The sequence below is a fragment of the Varroa destructor genome, unplaced genomic scaffold (assembly GCF_002443255.2).
Source record: "Varroa destructor unplaced genomic scaffold, Vdes_3.0 BEIS01000007.1, whole genome shotgun sequence".
NCBI lineage: Eukaryota > Metazoa > Arthropoda > Arachnida > Mesostigmata > Varroidae > Varroa > Varroa destructor.
The window spans coordinates 31040711-31059482 of record NW_019211460.1 but is presented as its reverse complement, the minus strand read 5'-3'; the positions used below and the strand labels follow the sequence as shown (position 1 = coordinate 31059482).

At 42.8% G+C, this 18772-nt stretch overlaps 1 long non-coding RNA gene across 1 annotated transcript in view; it reads right to left on the bottom strand.

Moving 5' to 3' along the window:
- Positions 1-4225: 4225 nt before the first annotated feature.
- Positions 4226-18772, bottom strand: part of LOC147754572 (uncharacterized) — a 45328-nt gene continuing 30781 nt past the window's right edge. The window contains exon 5 of the long non-coding RNA XR_015316385.1: positions 4226-12852. This is a non-coding gene — a long non-coding RNA (uncharacterized LOC147754572). The remainder of the gene's footprint in view (positions 12853-18772) is intronic.

Sequence of the window (18772 nt, the reverse complement as noted above, 5' to 3'; positions counted from 1 at the left end):
TCCGACTTTCAACCCTGTCGCCGGCCGCCAATGCTTTGGTCGCCCATGGTTTTCGTCTCGGAAACGATCATTACTACCGTGGCCATCGTACAGATTTTGGTGAGACAGAGCTTACATTCCACGCCGCCCGCGACTTTCTGCTCGTACGCTGCCTAAACCGATAGCCGTTACAAAACATAGGCGCCCTCGGTTCTATGTTGGCTGGCAACCGCGATAGCAGCGGCAGCGGCAGCTTGAACAAAGTAAAGATTAATGTGAACAAGAATTAGGAAAAGAGAGATCGAGAGAAAGCCTTGGAGTCATCTATCAGAGCACCGGACGAGTGCGTCGAATGATATCTGAGTTCGCAATTGTCAGAGACACTGAAGGGCTCCTTGCCGGCCCCGTCGCCGAGTTTACCATAGTGCTTTTATTGCCATCACCGCTGCTGGTACTCAAAGGACGCATTGGCATTCATGCGAGGGATGTTAGCGTCTGGATAAATTTGCGTGGGGGCACGTGCACGCACATTAACGGAAGGAACGGCGACAAAGAGTACAAGGCCAACGATGAGAGCGATCATCAAGAGTGGTCATCATAGCCTATGGGATCCCATCCGGTGAGACACCGCCGGACGACAAGGTGGACTGGGATGGTCAGTCACACTTAATGATAATACGATTATTATAATTCTTCTATTTATTAGCTTACTATTTAAATTTAGACGATAGAAAACACTAGTCGACCATTTTATCCTCTGATCTCTCTTTGCCGAAATATACTACAACAAATGATGATACTGACCCATGAACACTGCTTGAATACAGCTATACCTTGAAATAATAACATTTTTCCTATATGCCTGTATTAAGGTTAAATTGCACAACTACTCAAAAGCTACTTTGCTGCCCTAATACCGAAGAACTGTGAAATGTGTCATTCCCTCAGTTTTACTTTGAAAAGTTGCTTTACTTTTCAAACTCCGATCGAAGTACGCGAGTTCTCACAGTGCAGACCTCAGGCAGTCTCTTTAGTAGCATGGTATCTATTGTTACAGTCGGTGTTTCTCATTAGCGTACATCGGCGTATCTTCATTGGGCATTCTTCACGCCTTAGAACGAGCCTATTTCATTCGAGGCAGCTCGACTCGATTGTACGCGAGGTCGCCAGACTCTGTTAAGGCCTACACTGCAACAACGGCTACCGCTAACCCGGCCGCTGTCATTAGTTCTGCCGAGGCTGCTCGCCCATACGCTACCCGATGGCGCAGTTTGCAATGCGGAAGCGATGGCTGCCAACTATTAGACCCGAAGTGTAGTTAGAGCCGAGCACGGCACGGAAGCTGAGTGAGACACTCGTAAACCTTGATACAGCACAACTAACAGTATTAGTAGTAGCAAGCGGTGCGAGAGCCCCGCTGCGCGAACGCTTTTACCATGCGCGGTTACCATGGCTCCGTTTCTCCGCTGTCTCAAGTGACTTCGCCATTGCGGTGGCAATCGAACGCAGTTCAGCTGGTGAGTTCGTATGGCGTTTATGACTGGTGGGAGTATCCTAATCCATCACACTCGACATCTTGATCGCGCGGGAATTGCTCACGACATTTCGAAGTTCGCATCTTTAAGAAGAGCTGAACCAGCAGCAGCTGAAGAAACGGCAGCATGTTGCAGAGGCTAGAATCGACAACTACACCAGCCACTAATGCGGAAATGTAATTGAGAAGAGCATACTCAAGGACACTGTTTGAACGGTTACATTGTCGCACTGTCTCTCTCGACCTAGAATACAACGAGGACTTGAGATCAATACTTTTGGTATTTCGAATGCCGTCGAACCGATAAGCAAACGCCAATTTAGGTCAAGATCAAAACGAAAGCGAAACGCAGACAAGCTCGTAAGTACAAGCGGTCTTGGGTAAAGAATATGTTTGTCGTTCGCAATGTCCTTTACAATGAATTAGCTGTAAGCTCGAAATACCCACAACGGCTTTTATTTGCGAGCTGGGCGCAGGCCGATCAAAATATTATAGTAGCATTATACTGTCTCAGGACCCGGCCGAATTAAGCGCGTCAGAGCTGGCGATTGACATATGCAAGCTACCTTTGAGCTACCGTTGGACGGAAATAGAGCCTTCCAGCGAAAATCCCTACAAAGTATATGTACAATGACGAGCGGCATTGGCAACGCAATTAGACAATGTCCACACCATAAACGCTGATCTAGAGGAATCACGTGTAACGCAAATGTACGCTAGCGTCGGTTCACTAGTACTAGGTTCGTACTTTTCGGCACGTCTTTTCAAGAATAATTATACTCAAAAGTTTTACGTGTGGGCGGCCGTAGCAGTTACGATGTTGTTGGGAAAAGCCGGCCATCCGGGTCGGATACGGCCTAGTACACGATCAAAGGCGAAGGCCACAAAATTGTATGCGATTGTAAAAGGATGCGAAAAGACATTTACCATCTGGCGTCAAAAGCACGAAATCGCTATTTGATTTGAAACTAGATCTTAAAATAGACATTAACCTACCTCTATTTTCTTTATTTGCCTCTTCCGGGCGACCACGAGACTAAAAGGTCAATATTCTTTTGTCGAAATCAAGCCTTCCATATACGTACATATGTACGCTGTGCCCGAGATCAATAGTTTGGTGTACTACTACCAGTTTCATATGCGCCACGTCCGACTGGCTGATCCGCGATCTCATCTTAAAAGCAAACCGCTAACACTGAATTTTTGGTCCGCAAGCTGCGCTTTTCACTGCATGGTTTACCCAGTTGGCCGTCAACGTTTACCTACTAAGGAGATCTGTAAAGGTTTCACTAGGTTTCCGGATCGTGAGGGCCCTAAATTGAAAAGCGGTAGTTATCAAAAAGGTAGTACCAGTTTTGATAGTTACAGTCTGTTGCAGACGACAAGAAGTATGCCGTCAAAGGGTGTGTGCCTGCATGGATTTCAGCGGCACTATCAAAAGATGTTATTCATGCGGGAGTCTGCTAGCGGAAATCAGCATGGGCAGTGAGTAAAAGAGTTTTCAGGGCGGTGAAGAAGATCGGCAAGATTTCTTATACGTTGCATGAGCCCGATAGGACCGATCAGCGGACAAAGCGATCATAGAACGCTCTGTCAAAGAAATGAGATGATGCTGTCCATTGCTGACGGCGCTCTTGGTCAAAAGCCCCGCCTCAGAAATATATATCTCTTTGTAGATATGCACGTTTGTTGATTGATTGATTGATTGAGCGAGCATGCTCAATGAACCATCAATGGTTTACGTTGTCGGCACCGGAGGGTGACCGAAGAGACCAGCGTTTTTTTAAACTTGCATCTTTTATATAGATGAACTTAGCTTGAATAAAGATGGTCTGTAGCAGATACCAAAACTTCACACACATGGGTCATAATTACTTATACGATAACTGCATACGATATGCATACGCACACCGTAGAAATGTAAGACAGTCGCTGAAATTGATTAGTATGAAAACAGTGCGGAGTTTCTAATAACAGAAAACTTAACAGATCCCCTTTGTCCAAGTCAGGTAGAAAACGGCTGTGTTCAAGTTGATGGTCCGCTGAGGCCTGCACGTAGACCGTTTGTGGTGTAAATCAGACAGAGAGTAAACCTAAACTTGTCGTTGAATCATCAGTATGGTAACAAAACCTGTTTTAATCCTATAATCTAAGATAAATAGATCTTCAATAGAATAAAACAGATTTACAGCTGAAGCAGCTGTAGGCGCCGCTAGTCTACAGGGTGTCGTTGTTCCTTCGTCTACCTTTATAGGCCGCAAATTTGTTTTACCCTCTACCGTATACTGATCATTCTTATGGGGTAGGGCATCACAGCCTTTTTTTTCATTAGTACGGAGATCCGTATTTTGCTCGTCTTGTTTGTCTATGATGGGCTCGACAAAATCAGTTCAAGGCCTTAGTTCGTATCCTGTTTTGACGGTTTCCGATCATGGGAAAGTAGTTCTGTCTATTTATAAGTACACACTGAAGTCGTTGGGTTTTTTTTAGCTTTTTCCAACTTTTGTTTAACTCTTCGAGAACCGAACAACTCGCTGATGTTTTTGATACTTCCCGGCGGAACGTAGATTAGCACTAAGAAGACTCGTATGTGCTACTAACGACATGCAGTACAAACAAAAAAATCTGACCCGGTGGGTTTTTTTTGAAAGAAAAGAACCCGGGAATTCGGTTAGCATCATTCGTTTACCTTTAATCAGAAACAATTGCACATATGAAACTTTTATTTGTTTACAACTAAAACCTCTTACTGAAGGTGACTTCGCCGAGAACCTGTTGTTCGGGCCGGGCTGCCCAACGTCTGAACTGATCACAAAAGATGAATTGAAATAGGATGACAAACATGTATTAGATAATAATCTGCATATTTAAACTTCGAATGAGCGCGATCTTTATGAATATCCGAGTAACTACGTAGTTTTTGCCACATGTTCTTCGTAGTTAGCGTTAGCTTTGCATGCAAGATGTAGAGATTCTGTGCATTGACGTTTGCGTTTTGTAAGATCTTCAGGCTCCATAAAGATTAATTCCTTGGCGTTTGTACGTTGGAAGAAATCTGTGCGTCACACAACACGTGACAGGCTATGTGTGTTATCAAAAATAACATGTCTCTTTTTCAGTTTATTTAACCTTTTATGTTACAGAACTTCATCCATATTCATCTCTATCCCATACAGAGTCACAGCACAGAGGCGACCTTACCTATCTTCACATAACGTTTATATCCGCTAGCCTGGCAGTAAACTGCGAAATATAATATTCTAGTTGTTCCTGGAATACTCGGAGATACTCCTTAGGGTTGAGAAATAACGTCGTCACTTTATTCCGGTTACTTCCTACTATATATAAACTATGTTAAATAGATTTCTAGAATTATTGGACCTGTTTGGTTTAGGCGGGCGGTGGGACGATTAGCGCCATATCCGGAGTTTATCTGACATTGCTATAGAAAGGAGAATTTGTTCAGGATTTATGAATCACGAAGATATCTTCAGCTTAAATTCAGAATTGAATGAAGGAAATCTTTAATATGAAATAGCCGTATGGATACATCGTTCGTTTGTACGTTCTCGATCCTATCTTGATTGGCGATTCTCGATTATTCCTAATCGTAATCCGCCTAGAAGGCAAATCTTCCAGAGCTTCGTATCACCAAATGTAGTGTCGCTGGCGGCCTGCTCCGACGTGCACCTCTCCTTGTCACTCTCGCATAATGAAATCATAATAAGACGATTGACCTTAACAACGCTGTTCCCTCGTTTCACGCAGGCTGTGTTGATAAAAGACGCTTACTATAACGTGTGCACTGTGTTGCAACGAGATCAAACTTTCTTAGATCTCAAGTACGGTTTCTTGTTTGAGATTATCTGTCGTCAGTTTTTCTTTTTTTCACAGTTATCGCCAATCGCGAAGCTCCTCGACATCTATGTACCCTCTACTGAGGGTACATAGATGTCGAGGAGCTTCGTAATTCAACGAAGGTGCCGAAATGTCGCACTCCACTGGACTATCCTTTGCCAGCTAAATGAGACAGAATCTAAAATCTTACATTTTGCGATCAGATATTAGCACCCCACAGCATTACGAGCGGGCTTCTCTCAACGTCATTGCGAATCGTAACAAGATAGCGTACTTCTGCATTGTCCATGTAACCCCCTAGGTAAATAAAGACTTCCTGGCACCAGTCCGGGACAGGACTGTCAACATGTTGTTGCTCGCTGTTCTTACTGCTCGGATGCTAGCACCACCATAGACTTATGATTACTTTGTGCTGTGTCGCGTCACGCGGCCGCCAACGTGAAATTCGGTAGCTTAAATAGATCGATTCGTTAAGTAGGAAAAAAAATTAACAGTTAGCATATTATGTTTCGTTTCCCGTATTATATTTTCGCAGAAGTTGACACCTACGTTAATATTGTCTGATAAGCAATTCATTATATATATATATATATATTTTTTTTTTAATGTATGTTTTTGTAATGCTGCCTATATAAGTTTCCTTTCCGATTCCCGTTACGAAGAAACGATTGATAAACTCTATTGCAGTGGACCAAACCGATAGATCAGAACAGGGAAACATTGTAAATGGTTTCTATTCTAATTCTAGTTCTTCTCCGTTTACCTAATATAAATCCAGTGTTTTTAACCTTCAATTGCTCTCTAGGCATACGCAAAGCTGGACTGCCCTGGCGACTGGAAAGACACTTTTGTGTCCCTCACAAAAAACTACAGCATTTGACATTATCGGCGAGATAGACAAGCGGCCAGCAATCTTATACGAAGAGCTACCTAATATCGGATGGGGGGAAAGGATGGGTGTAACGGCAGCGTATTAAGCAGGGGCCGAGAGCAATAACATTTGTGCATTAACAGATAGACATTTATTATTCCAATTCTCCTAGTCCATACCGGCCGCGATATATACCTGTGTTAATAGACGCATATACAGACTTGCGCTTATAAACATACACACATATACCTGTAAGCCCCAGGCTTGTCCTGGACTGTCCTCAGTGCACTGTAACAAAGAGCTATCGGTTAGTCTCGGAGGCCCACCGACCTGATCCAACCTGACCCGAGTCTTCGTACACTTGAAAGAAAGAGATAAAAAGACAGATCGTCTTCTGCTTAACGATTGAGTATAGTTTTTATATATAAAATGAGCGCGCCGCGTAGTTTTTGCACTTATTTGGATTCTACCGATGGCGGCAGCCGGGATTATGCTCGTTCACCATATACGGGCGGGTCGCCAGGGATGAGGTCGTTGGCAGAGAGTGTTATGCACTCAGTTAAAGTACATATAGATATCTACATTAACTCGAACGTGTATATATATTAGGAGAGGGGAAAGCAGGAGAGCTCAGCGACTAACGGCGCAACTGTGACGTCGTTGCTGGGATGGTGTGCCTTCCGGTCAAAAGAGCTGTGTCCTTCGCGCGCATTGGGTGTCACAACAGTCATTATATGCAGCATAATGCCGCTTTTGAAAACATTTCTTTTTCTATTAGGCCTGGTGATGGATAATTGTGACGCATGTTCATGGACAACCAATCAGACCTATAAAAAACATACAGCTTGGAACCACAACCATGATTCAGCTTGAATTCCCTTTTTTATCCTAATACAATGCGTTTTTTCCTTCTAAAATAGGAATCAAACTCCAGGAAAAGAAGAGTAATCAATGGAAAAAAAATTGGCGTATTCGATAGCGTAGTTTACTTTTTCCGGACGAGAAACCATCGACAAAAAAAATAATATTCGACCCGATCATATGAGTGGCCTTTAAAACTAGCTAGACACGCAAAAGACGGCGGTCCGAGCAGACGAATGGCAATGTCACCGTTAGCCAAGTCAGACAGTACAATTGAAACAGAATGATTATTTTTATGATACGATGGAGCAAATTGGGGTGTTTGGACAACTCGGAGAGAACATGTTGGAACTTTACTATCGTATGCAGCTAGAGACGCTCTACCCAGAACACAAAATACTTCCCAAACTCCAAATGAAGGGTATGAACATAGCTTAGGCAAACCTGCGAAGTTCAGTGCCTTTCAAGAGCTCAACTTCAAATCGAAGAAGTAAAAAATTTACTGCTTTTTTAAAGCTTACAACACACGAGACACTACGTAGCTTCTCATAAATGCTCCAATATGTGGCCAATATTACTGAAGCTAGAGATTCTTGGCATATTCGATAAAAGTAACAGTTCTGGCAATCCGGAATGTTTCTGCTCTAAAGAGCCTACTGAAACGTCCGGGCTTGAGAAGTCTATTAGCGATGACTACAAATAAATCAGCTACGGTTAAAGTCACCTTATTTCTGTTCTCTGCGATCAAATAAATGGCACAGACCATCCCTACCCAGCCAGTTGGTCTCGGCCTACTGCCACAAATCAAACTGGCTGACTTGATTGTTCGTCTCAAAAAACATTGGCTCGTATGAGGATACAAGAATAGTCCTGAAAAGTCCATCGTTCAGTCCTTCACTGTTCACTGCTTCGTGCAGTTATTCACTCTTAATGAACTCTCAGGTTTTGAAGCTGAGCATCAGCTTCTCGTTACGATGACAATGATTTGTGTAAAATAGAGTTCCTCGGCGTTATGCTTTGGTCAACACCGTCACAGCCATCGCAACTCCGTCGTCGCTACCATCAACTAACTATCCCCAACTAGCGCGCGGCTGCAGGCCCCTTGCCTATTTGTGCATACAATGAACAACCAGAGATGAATAAAGTGCGTGATAACAGAGGCGTCAACGAGGTCAGTTTCACCTAGGTCCAGGTCGTCTCTCCTCAGCCGAAGTTGATTTGCCTTCTTTAGCAATACGTGTATCTATCGTCTGTCCTTCTCTTACTTTTTCTTTATACCAAACAGAAAAAAAGGAGTACAGGTGAAGCAGAAGCTAGTGAGGTTTGCGAGGCCGCTGGAGGCTGTCGTCGCGGAGAAAACCACCTCGAAGATTTGATTCCAAGAGGTTCTTGTTGATGATTTGCTGCTGGAGGTGCGTCAGCCGCTTTCGTAACAAGACCAATTGTGAAGCTCGTAGAGCTTCTATTATAGAATGTAGCTGCTGCCACTGGAGTGGCGACAGCAGAAGCACCGCTTGTAGCTGTGTGATGGAGCCTCAATGTCACTTGTATCTTGGACTGGGGCCGCTTCACGAAGTTTGTCCCTCAGCGTGGATCATGCGGAGGACATGTACATTAGGCGAACGAAACGCGTCGAGTCGCCGCGACATGAATTTCTTCGTCGTCGTCATCGTTGGTGGCAGTGGCGGCGGCAGCTTCGGGAGACATTCAAGACAGCATTTGCAGTCGCAACAGAAGCATTGTTACACAACCGCTACTCTGCTTCTGCTAACTAGTCAGCAGAAACTTCGCAGGACGAATCACATTATCAAAAGCGGCAGAAAGAGAGTTAGTCGAGAGGTAGATGAGGCCCTGCGCACCTTGCATTCCTAGCATCCGCGCGATGCTGACGAACTTTTCAGGTTTCGCTTAAGACGCCATGCTGTCAACCTCTGAACAGAACCACAGCATAGGGGAAAGATGGACTTAAGGTTGTACAAAGCAGACGGCCTGCTCGTGCAGCCAGCGATAAGGACAGGTCTTTTCTTTTCAGCTATGTTTATAAGGATTCAATTGTGTTTACAAGGAACCGACCTTCGGTGCGCAAAGAAGAGGGGAACGGATGAAGCTGACATAACCCAAATCATTTAGATAAAAGAACGTCCCTTTTTTTTCCGTAACACGTCTAATTGAGGCTGTTTTGAAGCAAAAATCAAAATTTGTCCAGACGCTTGTAGCCAATAGATAGGAAGCTTGCAGTGAAAAACTATTAAATAAGTAAAAATATTTGCGAGTTCATTGAAACTGACATAATATTGAATGTGTGACAAATTGATCGTATCAGACTTTTCCACTTACATTTTTGGCCATTTACACTTAGATAATATTCAAATTCCCTGAACAGTAAATATCTTCAGTATGATTTAGAGCACTTTTATGTAATGCGCGGAAGCGAACGAAGTTCTATCTCTTAGTTTTCGATACTATATTACGACTCGAATCCAATGTTGAACTGAATGTCTATCGAAGAACTCTACGGCACCACCTATTATCGTCGACTGCTATGGCCCTAGTCAGAAAATATACAAAAATCTATTTGTTTTCTCTTTTCCACTGCCTTTCTGGCAGTATCCTTCTTAGTGCACCTACACTAAATTGATGCATGTATTCCTGCTAGTAATAAACTGTGTTGTACTAATTTTTTCTCAACCATTATTTGAAAATTTAATGAAGATATAAATAAAAGTAGATCTGTCGGATTCGTAAAGATATGATACCGGTACAATTCTAGTCAAATTTTTTCAAGGATAATTTTTTAGTCCCGTTTGGGAAGAAACCTCCCACCCCAATGCCCTTGAATATTAGGCTCTCCCTATCGGAAAGACTGACAATACCGCCGCATGGCGCACTTACTTAGGACACACGCCACTTTCGTAGTTTATCAATAAATTAGCCTAGCCTTACCAAAAACTAAGTGAAGGTTCTACTTGAAAAAAATCCTAATCCATTTGGGTAATTGACCCAACAGACAACAAATTCTGGACACTTATCCAATTGTTTCGCAAGGAATCTTCCACTACTGCTTTGCACAAAAGCAGTAGAAGGGGATTTGGTTTGCCCAAAAGCCTATTAGAAACAATTCAGTTTAACAGAAAAGATCCGCCTGACTAATAGAGTACGCCAGCAGCTGTTAGTTTTAACGTTATAAAAGTTTAAATTATCCAGAAAGAAAGCGGGATATTTTATCAATACGTGAGCCGCTTGGCCACAGGCAAAACTAGCTCAGCAAAGTGACACCGATTGTCAGTATGGCCTGTTTCTCGCTCTACTTTGCACAAAACAAAGGCATCACTGAAGTTCAACGATAGCAAGCACGCTCTAGATGAGCGTTTCAATACCGAATGAAGTTGCACAATGGCGACAGACTTGCCGCATGCTTCTTCATAGAGAGCGGGCTGGCTAGCTCACAACCGGCCGGTGAATCGGTCAACGGAATTCTCGAGTTAAGTGCTACTTGTTTGTCTTCGAGTTACCGGGTACGACATGAACTTTCATTGACGACCCGGCGTAGCGTACTCACCGAGTCTCTATAGGATTCCGTTCTTTTTTGACGTGCGAGTATTGTCGTCATTGAGATGCGATGTCACAAAGATGGGCACGGGATCGTTACGATACCCCGCTGATCACGGCATTTCGACAAGAAATCATCACCGTCGATAGTAGGCTGCTGTGCAGGTCGTGTTAAAATCGCGTCGGAGAATTGCGACGTTTGCAACGGACACTTTTGAAACCTTTTAGGTTAACGAGAACTGTTGTATGTATACGCTGCTCAATGATGTCGGTAAGTCCACATGCATTATGCATTGTTCAGGTTTATAGGCCAAGTGATGCGCGTCTGAGAGGGGGCTAAAACAACGCGCTAACAGTTGTTTTACTGTTATGCCATTATGTCCTATTTATGTGTCTTGTGAACATGTCAACCGAGTTTGCCGCAGAAAAAGTGCCAGTATTTTATGTGGAAAAAGCCGCTGCTGCGGAGCCATTCCATTCAAGACTAAAGGTAAAAGACAAAGGTATCTCTTGGGTTCTTTTTTCAAATATCAGACACTACGTATAAATAAAAATTATGCAACTTATAATGAACGCTCTTACTTAGCATTGTCTAACCGTACAGTTGAGAATATGTTCTAAATTAATCATCAGTTTGTTCTTCACTGTTGTTTAGGTCGATGTTGTGAATGTCATACCATCGAAAAGCTCTACTTGGTTTCTTGCATGAAACGCATAAGTTATACCCTCTACGGAATTAACCCATTTCTCATGCCAATACGCTATACGGGTATTCATCTACTTGATTTGGGTTATTGGGTCGAAATTTTCATTCAATATGATCACCCAGCATCGTCACAGGACACCATGATAGGACGAAGATTTCGTTTGCATACAGTGCAAACAGACTGATCTGAAAAGATCAGAGAAAATACTTGACTATATATATATATATATGGATATTTTACAGCGTTATCGTTCTAAGCTCATTGATATGGTATTATCAAATATTACGTAGAAAAGTAATGCGGTCTCTGATAGCAGGAGCAACCTCCGCACAGGTCGTTGCTCTAACTATGCACGTCCCATTTTGCCACTTAGATTGAAAACTCCGTTGTGTTGTATTCGCAAGAGATAGGGCCTTAAAGCCCTTCTCGACAATAACGAACTAACGTCAAATAGCTTTCATGTGAGGCCTAAAAAGCAGATGCTATGCTGCTTTAGATAACCGGAGTCTAAATATATATAATTACGCGTCATATTCCACGTTGCTCGCAGTTTACCCGTGGCTATTAGCGAACTACGGCAGTGGATGACTGGAGATAACAGTAAAAATGGTACATAAAAATATATGCATGATCACCCTATATGTGAATCTGTGCAAGGAGAACAACATATGGATAGCACGACCAGATCATAGACTCTGTCGGTTTTGCACTCGGTAGCATCCTATCGATACGTAAGTGACTGATGTACTTGTATACGTGTGTATGCTTATTTGTGTGCGGGTGCCTGCTCAACTTCCAAGAAATCAACCTAATGTTCGACCTGGCTCTAGGTTGTGGTCACAAGAGAAGTTAGCTCTGGCGTAGGGTATTGGTCATTCATTTTGCGGCACTACACTCCTGTCTGTCCGTCCGGCTAAGGCTAGATCTGTTTGCTGCCTGCGTGAGCTCAAACGCAAGGCCGAACAAGCGGGTTCGACGTCGACGAGTCGATGGTTCAGAGCCGCTTTCTCTAGCCTCTCGTGAATCGCAAAGGCGCGCTCCATCGAGTTAAGTTCTGCTCGCTTTTCTTTAGGTCTTTAGGCTAGCAGTTTTACCCACTGCTACTGCTGTTGCTGAGACTCAGGTGTTGCACGGCGCCACAGTGTCTGTATTTGCAGAGTTCGTTTGGCGGTTAATGGCAGGACCTAGTTCAGACTCAAGTTAGGCCTCTGTAGAGAGAACCTTGCCTATGAATGTACATATGCTCGCATGTGTTTCATATATCGTTTAACATTCAAACCCGTCAGCCTCCTTCATAGTGATCTCCTGTACCCATCGATGAGCGGCGTTATCGTTCTCTGCACAACGGGGTAGCTAGGTCTTGGGGTCCTACAGGTCCTTAGGAGGAGGAGAAGGTGGATGGCAGCAATGACGACAACTAGGCCGACGAGAACGAGCGAACCAATTGACGACTTCACATAGTGCTCGCGCTGGGCGTTGAAGCCATAAAGTGTCTGAAACGACAGGAAGGTGTGAAATTATACGTACAAAATAGCCCGTCTGTACAACCGAGCTTGATCCTAACGTTATAACGCCTCCAAAGCTCACTATTTGTTTCCGTTATGATTTTATCTGTATGATCTTTTTTAGATAAAATTGTACGAAGTGTGACAGTTGAAATCGTGATTAACTGCATACTGCACAAACAGCGTGCTGATGATACTGTCTTCATAGATCCATTAAGACACAGCTTATAGGACATTTAAGCTACTGTACATATAGGTATATACTTTTAGAATCACTGGATATATCGGGGATTGCGATCGCGTTGTACTTTGCAATGCTCGAATCGATAACGTCTTCTACGCAGAATACTCTTGAGTACGTGTCAAGTCAATCGCTTCTCATATTCTGTTTCCTTTTTTGGCTTGATCCATATTTGTTCAGGACGAGGCAGAACTTTGTGCGTACGAAGAATCGTTTAAATCCCAGAGGGCAAAAACTGCTATAAAAATCGGCCTGGTTTTACGCTTGCCAGATGCAGTATACCTTTCCGCAGAACCGTAGAGCATCATAACAATAAAAGCTTTGTCCTACGTTTCAAGATAAGCCTTCCTATAACATACTCCGATTATACACTGTGTTCCTTTACCACACTGTATAGAACGAAGTTATGCCGGCACTGAAAATTTAGATTTCGAAACATTAAAATTTTCCGAGATTATTTCTCATCTTTACCTAGGCGACCTTAAGCGATTAAGCGTTTTCCGGAGAGAAGATACGTTCAATGTGAGCTGCAGTAGCGGCAGCAGCAGCAGCACCATATAATCGTCGATGTTACTGTACAGGTAGACCTTCGTTCTATCATACTCATCCCCCTTTTACTCATTGTTGTTATTGATGTTGTTCTATTTGTTCCTTCGTCCAAATCTTGTTTTTCTTTTCACCCAAAGATCTTACCTGCCCGGTTGTCTGATCTCGTGATAACACCTATTCAAGCGACTCAGCCCGTCTGAAAGTTCTCATCATCCGGCCTCACGTATCTTCGCAAGACAAATATTTACCGAGCTTAGCCAAGACCTCTAGGGGCGTCTGTATGTACATGGTATTACACATGCTTGTTTTCGTAGTAGCAATGGGTCTGAATGAGTTAGGCTTCAGGGGCATTTGAGAATGATGCGACGCTGAAAGAAAGGTCTATAATCGGCCGCACTGAAGCCCTTATCACTCAGTCAAGATACAGCAGGTATTCATAAGAGGCAAGGCCTTCTGATCTTTAGAGTTTAAGTATACGGATCCAATTCAGGCCTGTGTCGTGAATGAGTCTCACCACGGGAGTCATACTAAAAACGTTGCCGCTTGTCCAATGTGTGAATTGCCACACTACGAGAAAAATGAAATAATAGGCGACTGGAGCAAAAACAAAACATATTCGAGTTGTAGCTTTGCTTGAAGGTCGGAAGTGTCCTGCCTGACGCACCCTATAACACTCAAACAATTGCAGTTCAAAATCGCCTTTAGCTTTAAGGTAAGCTCGGTCCTATTGTGTTTTATGGTCAACTGTCATTCCATGGAATCCTAATATATTTCTACTGAGAGTCATGGCAGAGTCTTTATATACATATATATATAAATACTCTAGAACTGTGGGGCACTCGCTGGGTTTCAGAAGTAGGTTAACTATTTCTTTTTTGGTTCTTCCCTGAGTCCAATTTTGTCTATTCCACTTAAGTCTGCAATGATTCGTCCAGTGGTTGTCTGCTATGCAGTTCCTTTACAATTATATCGTTCACGCCTGCGCAAGCGTAAACTCTTTACAACCAAAGCGTCAGATCAGAGCCTCTTTTTCAGCCTCTATGCTTGTTTTCATTGCCATCTTCTTAGAGGTCATCTCTAAGTCACCTACCTGAACAGCGTATTTCTCCGTCGTCATTTGCCATTTACGATCCCTTCCGATAGATTTATAACCTACCCGATGTTGGGGCTTTATTTCTGATCGTCTTCCACTTTTCTTGTGTTGAACCGCTAAGCATCCTGAAACAGGCCCCTATTTCGCACAACTGAGTTCGTCCAGTCTTGGCGGCAAAGCAGTTCCCGAAAGGTTTCGAAGAAAGACGTAGGCGCATTGTTGGCCCCTCAAAAGATGTCCAAGTGGTATTAGAATGATGACCAGACGCATTTCTGTGGTAACCGTACATTAAGTTCTTTGTTCATCGTAGGCAGCGCGAGACGGTCGGAAACTGACAGGGTAGGCCTACCGCTGACTGGATGCATGATCGATTAATTCGGCAGAAGAACCTTACGATAGGGCTAAAAAAATATTTTCATGCATTTAAGGCTAGTCACCCTTGCAAGTATCTAGAGCAAGTATTCTAAAACGAGGCAAATTTACATTTGTGCATGTCTTGTAAATCTGTTAGATGGACGTTAACGAGCTTACAATTCCAATACAAAGCCATCTTCATAAACGGAAAACATGACGACGTTAAGGTATTTAGTAATCACCAGATGGTTGACTGCAGCCATCGGAGTAGATCAGTTTAGGGAATGTGTTCAATATAAAAATCAAAGGGGGACGCTGCTATGGCAAGTTATATTGCATTGTCAGAGAAAAGTTCCCTGCACGTACTTATTCTCCAGCCCAGACTGAGCAGCTGGGACTTAGGCTAACTGGCGTCGCCGATCACGTAACCATTTTAGAGAAAATACGAGCACAACTTACAGATGCAGCTGCGTTTTTAAAGTCGTACGATAAATAAAACGTAGTATTTTATGTGTGATATAATATTTGAATTTGTTTTAATAGAATTCGAGTTGAGTTCCTAATCGTCTAACGCAAAACTTCTTTGATTTCGTTGTCTGTGATTGCTTCAGCAATTACAATTTTAAAAAATCTATTGTAAAATACTTTTAAGAACATGCCTTTTCTTGTTGCTTTACTTCGAAATACCCGCTATAAACCTTGAGATTCGATAGACACAAAGAGGTTATTGGCTTTCAACCAGAATAAATTGTATGAACTCAATATGTACAGATTTCTAGAAAGTCTGTCCGATGATGACAAGTATCTAGACCTAACAACTACGACAGCCCGTACGGTACATTTCGCAGAATTCCGAAACATCTACGTGCATTGGTCGGAATGGATAAACCGCAATTAGGAAAAAAATAACCGATGGCTATATGGTGTCTGGTGTTAATCAGGCGGCCAGATCTTATCGGACGACCGGATCTCAGTGCGGGCTGAGAGCCCCTTATCATCTTTGTATTGCCCTGTGCACCACTGATGATAATCATGGTGAAAACGAAGAAGATCTGAACGACTATGAGAGGATGATCGGCCTCTTAGTTACCTATATAGAATAGAGAGATCAGTGAATCAACGAACTCCTGCGAAAAATACTCGTTGCTCTCGTCGCTGGGTCGCGATGATGTTATCGCCAATTTCACGCGTTGGGATTTGCTATACTCGCCCCACGTGCCCAGGAGTATCATCACCGGTCGTGGCGCCAGAACTTCGCTGGTTGAAGCAGTCGAAGGTAGGTTCTGTTCAGTAGCAGAAAGACCGAAAATGAAGAAATATTGAAGGGTAAAGCGATGCCCGATATCGCGGCGACGTTATAGTCATATCGATAAAAATCCTGCGTGCTTTAGATCTGCACAAGATGCCTGTGCACGTGTATGGGGACATTCGAATAGAGCAGGTATATCAGTGTGCAATCAATTACCTACACAATTAAAACTTGGCGCAAGCTGTACCTTGACATTGCGTTGTAGCTACTCGAGTGGTTATGATAAAATGGATACTTTCGGTTGATCGACTGAAATGGACTTCATATAGAGACGGATTAAGGATAGTATATGTATAGATTTGCAGCCTGATTAAATTCTGACGTCTTGTGTTCACAGTGTCCGAAATAATATCCGAATACTTTATTTAGTGGACTGGAAAAATGAAGACTATAACCGTAACCTGTAAACGATTGTCTATAGTAAAGATACACTTTGAAACAAAAAGCAAGTCAGGGAATAGACTGTCTGACAATTGGTCATAAGAACAGTTGCAATTCGTTGCCTCTCAACGGCGCTGCAAGTGTATATATATATATATATATATATGCGTGGTCCTTTTGGACCCGTTCTTTTTCTCACGTGATTCTGCTTAAGCCTGAGTACACCTTGCATTAGGTCGACTACCTGCAAAAATATCACCAATGCAGTGCAATACTCAACTGTAGTTCTTGGCCGTCGCCTCTTTGCTTGCATTGTAGGTCATACTCCCATGCTTCGCCTTCATATGACGAAGAGATGAGCCGTCCAGGACGTACTAGTCGGCCGCAGGAAAAAAGGATACTAGAGCATACTGTCTCGATACCGAGCAAGAATATTGTTCGAAGTTCGAACCCAATGTTCGTGACATCGATGCTACGATAGTTACTATAGCGATAGCTGGAATCAGATGAGAGTCGGCAAAACGATATGAGAAATAACTAACATATGCTCAAAATGCTCTGCCAGCGTTAACTAGCAATCCGTTCGGAACTTCAATGTCGCATGCCTACAAGTTAGAAGCAGACGACCGACTCAAGAAGCTACTTGTTCACTACGTTGATTATAGTTATTGCAAAACAGCTGATTGTATGTAGATATTGCATCATAAGCATGAAACGTATAAAGTCTTATTAACAAAACAAACAAATGTTATTAGGTTTTTGTCTATGTATGTCGCGTATTTAAGCTAAGCGTACCACTCATCATATCGTTTATAACCAATATATCCTTGAGTCAAGGAAAGTAGCTAGGTTAAACTCATGTTGGGTAGAAACGGGTACCCGATTTCGGCACAAGCTCGGTAGGTAATGTTATTCAGGGAAAAAGATGCAATCGGGAATAGGCGACACATGTCGGAGCTCAGTGGAGTTGAGTCGCCAACCGAAATATAGCCCGGCTAGCTTACTTCGTTCTTGCTCAATTGAAGTTAACCTTCTTGCCCGGTCCGTCTGGTAGAATAGAAGGCATAATCGCCATATGTACATATATGGTAGTGTTCTGGCACTGAAGCCAGAAAGGAAAAAAACATACGAGAACGATTCTCGTACGGACTATTCGAATGCATCCGCTTAAGGACCGGTTCGAGGGTTCCGATGTTGACCATGCAAGACAGTTGTTTTGATTCTGCGGTTACTTTTATATTGCTACCATGGCTGTCGTCCTTTCTGCTACAGTCCCTATGCATTTCATCTGCCGTGATAAATTGAGAAACACTTTGAATGGGGGGGGGGGGGGGAGACATTGTACCAAGATCCCGTAGAATTGCAGAGTGACTTTACACGAATAAACAAAACCGGTTTACCCTAGAGAGATAAAAGGACGGTCGGATAACGATTTTCTACTTGTGAGAACTTTTTTGAGCGCGGAACTTTAAACAAGCGTCTCGTTCAACAAGCGGCAGTTTCTTCTACACAAATATCTATCTTATGTAGTATACCGTCTTTCTTTTAGTGCTGAGAATACATAATTTACAAACGTCGGTTAGCAGAATTTGGAAGCTGGTCAATTGCAATTCAAAATTTTCAGACAAATAATCATTTATAACGATTACTGCAGAATTTCGTTAATCCAAATAAAATTGTGCAATTAATAACAGTTGTAGTAATTTAACTTATATCGCTTAACTTACTTCGACGAACAGTTCTGAACTTTAGAGTGAAGGCGGCTCTCGTACGACCCCATTAGGGACTTTCTTGTTCTATTTGTAAATGATGAAAATTTGCTTCAAATGTAGCTTACTGTGAATTCAAGTTAAAAATCTTACGAGCAAGAGACTATAGAAATTATTCGCGCATAGCAACCTGTATTACAGTAATGCCAAGATTCGGTAATTTTTCGTTCATCTAGTCTCTCTCTCTCTCTCTCTCTCTCTCTCTCTCTCTA